We start from the raw sequence: 2,979 nt of genomic DNA, 5'->3' as shown, positions 1-2,979 counted from the left end.
AGATAGATTGGCAAAGTGGCAGCATCAGTGGGCTCAAGTATGGCAATAATAATGAGGTTGGCTCAGGACCAGGCAGTGTTTTGCCCTGGTGTGCACAGTGTTGCTATGAGTTGGTACCAACTCGATAGCAGCTAACAACATAAAGGGTCCAGGGGTTCTAACATGTCCCTGAAAAGATGGGTTGGATTTAGAAGCTAATATGGCTAAAATGTATCATTACCATGGGAGAGATACAAAGGGCTTTTGCCTATGACCAGCCAGTCAAGTTGATAGTAGATGCAACTATGGCATTTCTCTCTATTCTGTCATCCTGTGCGGACAAGAGAAGTCTCAGAGACAAGTGTCCAATGTCAGTAAATATCTTTGCACCTTTAGAACAGTGAGAAACAAACATAAATATGGTGCCTTAAGGGGATCCCTGTAATGACTGGAACACTGTTCAGTGGACCACCCAATATTGATAATGGACTTCTAGCTCATATGTGGGTCTACCTGTCCCCTTACTGCAAATGCTTACAATGCAATCCATAACTCTTAATTATTGTTGTTTTAAGTGTCGTGGAGTTGAGTCTGACTCATAGAAATGCTGTATAGGGTTCCCAAGGAGCAGCTGGTGAGCTTGAACCACTGACTTTTCAGTTCAAATGACTTTGCAGTCTGACGCATTAGCCCATAGTGCTACATCAGGACTCTACTCTTAATTATAGATAATCCCAAAACCATGACCAGAGAACCTTCAATAATAGGGAACTACGGTTTGGGAGCCAATGTTATAGGAAAGGATCTTTAGGAGTCATCTCTCTAAAATTAATTAGACAAAACTCAAGCCCTACCACTACTAAGGAAAGAACGCAAACACAGAATCCTAAAAGAGTAATTCAGATCTGGTACTCCCCCTAAATTCAGGAAATAACCCTTCCAAAATGACAATCACCAAAGTAAAACACCTAAGACAAATTATAGCTATAGAAACAGGATATGAGGATGTGAATGCTTGGTTGGAATGGATTAAATATTCTGTTCACACTCTAAATAAGAACTATTATTACGCCTGTGCAACAGGATGACTGGAAGCCCAAGTTGTCCCTTTTCCACTCAGCTGGTCCTCACATCCTCAGGGCATGCCCTATATGGTTGTTCTCTTCCAGGTCCCTATATCCTGGGGCAATGAATCCTTTAGCTTGTTGTCCTGTTCTTTAATGTTATGGGTCTTATGGATCAGCCCCAGAAGACCATTAGGCCTCCAGCCTTGAATGTCAATTTCACTTCGTGTCTCTCCAGACATGGGGGGTATTTGATGTTTATCAGAAACCTGATGGGATGCAGTGAGCACAAACTCTTGAAGAGCTTCAAAATCAGTCAGCCCCAGCTACTCTGAGAGCAGGTGGTACTGCAGAAAACAATTATTCGGGGCTTTACTAGAAAATTGGAGTGGCACCTGTGCTCTGGTGCAATTGGTCATCCCTTTCATCCTGGCATTCCATCAACTGTCAACTGCAGGAGACAGGCATAGAGCCAAGAGAAGTGTAGTTACTCCCCATGGATCTTCAATCCCTGTGTTTACATAGACAGTATAGGAGTTCCCTGAGGGGTGCCAAACAAATTCAAAGCAAGAAACCAAATAGCTGCAGGGTTTGAATCTGTATTATTATGGTGGTCCACCATTAACAAAAATGTTATAATATTAACAAAAATATTACAATCAACAAAGATTCATACATTATACCAGAGACACTATAAAAGGAATAACAGAGCAATTATAACCTACTAGCAAAATGGCCTGGGAAAACAGATTAACCCTAGAAATGATTAGCAGAAAAAAGAGGAGTGTGTGTTATGATTGGAGTCCAATATTTTACTTTTGTTCCCAGTAACACAGCTCCTGATAATACCATTACCAAAACATTACAAGGGCTGACCAACTTAGCTAATGAACTTGCCAGAAATTCAGGCATAAATGACCCCTTTTCTAGTCTCATGGAACAATGGCTAGGAAAATGGAAGATGTTGATGAGTTCAGTCTTCACTTCTCTATCATATTTGGCATATTAACGCTAATGGGTTGCTGTATTATACCCTATATAAGAGGATTAGTTCTCAAACTTATAGAAACAGCCCTATCCGAACAACCCCCATCTCCATACCAAAATAACCTTTTTCACTTAGAAACATAAGAACACCAAAGTCAACGTTTCCTTGCAGAGTTTGAAGAAAAGAATGAAGAAGTCTAACACACATACACATAAGGGGGCAGGGATTGTGGGAGTGAGTATCATTTCTTCAAAAATTATTATAATCCTGTTTATTGTATTTGGGTGGCCTTTCTTTTTTCTTCTTTCTTTGGCTACTTCCCGAAGTGAGTAAAGACTTTATGACCTTTCTTTTTCTTTTGCTACTTCCCATAGTTAGCAGATACTTTATGAACTTTCTTTTTCTTTTACTGCTTCCTGAAGTGAGTAGGGACTGGATGACCTCTCTTCTACTTTTTATTGTTTCCTGAAATGGGAATATGTGCCTTAGAAATTTGAACTAGCCAACCAGGTAAGGGAAATGATTGTGTGGTCAAAGCCAGTGGGGTAAGATACAGCCTTAAGATTTGTGTCAAGGATTAAAAACCGGAGTGGACTGCCTGCTTGGTGTGCTTGCTGGCCTGTTCCTGTATAGCTATGCACACGCACCCTTCTGCAGGAGTAAATTTTGCTTTGCCAAGGTAATTTAGTCTCATCCAGTCTTTATGTAGGACATTGGAATTCATTTCTAACAATAGTCTATGAACCTGGACTACAGACTTGCTGTGTGGAAATAGCTCCCAAAGGACCCATACTTTTATTGTTTCTTTCTTGATTTCTGTTTTCCATACCTGCCTTTCTTTTTCTTTTTTTTCAATTTTTTTTTTTTTTTTTTGCTTTTCCTTTCTTTTCTTGATGCTTCCAAGTGCCAAGCCAGCCCCTCAGTCTCCACCCATTTGGAAAGTTATAA

The 2,979-nt window shown here is 40.2% G+C and overlaps 1 pseudogene; it reads left to right on the top strand.

Moving 5' to 3' along the window:
- Positions 1-1,204: 1,204 nt before the first annotated feature.
- On the top strand, positions 1,205-2,174 carry LOC102817666 (annotated as a pseudogene).
- The last annotated feature ends 805 nt before the right edge of the window (positions 2,175-2,979 follow it).

Source organism: Chrysochloris asiatica, unplaced genomic scaffold (genome assembly GCF_000296735.1).
Source record: "Chrysochloris asiatica unplaced genomic scaffold, ChrAsi1.0 scaffold00100, whole genome shotgun sequence".
NCBI classification, from domain to species: domain Eukaryota; kingdom Metazoa; phylum Chordata; class Mammalia; order Afrosoricida; family Chrysochloridae; genus Chrysochloris; species Chrysochloris asiatica.
The sequence above is the reverse complement of the archived record's forward strand: the minus strand, read 5'-3'. Positions and strand labels throughout refer to the sequence as shown.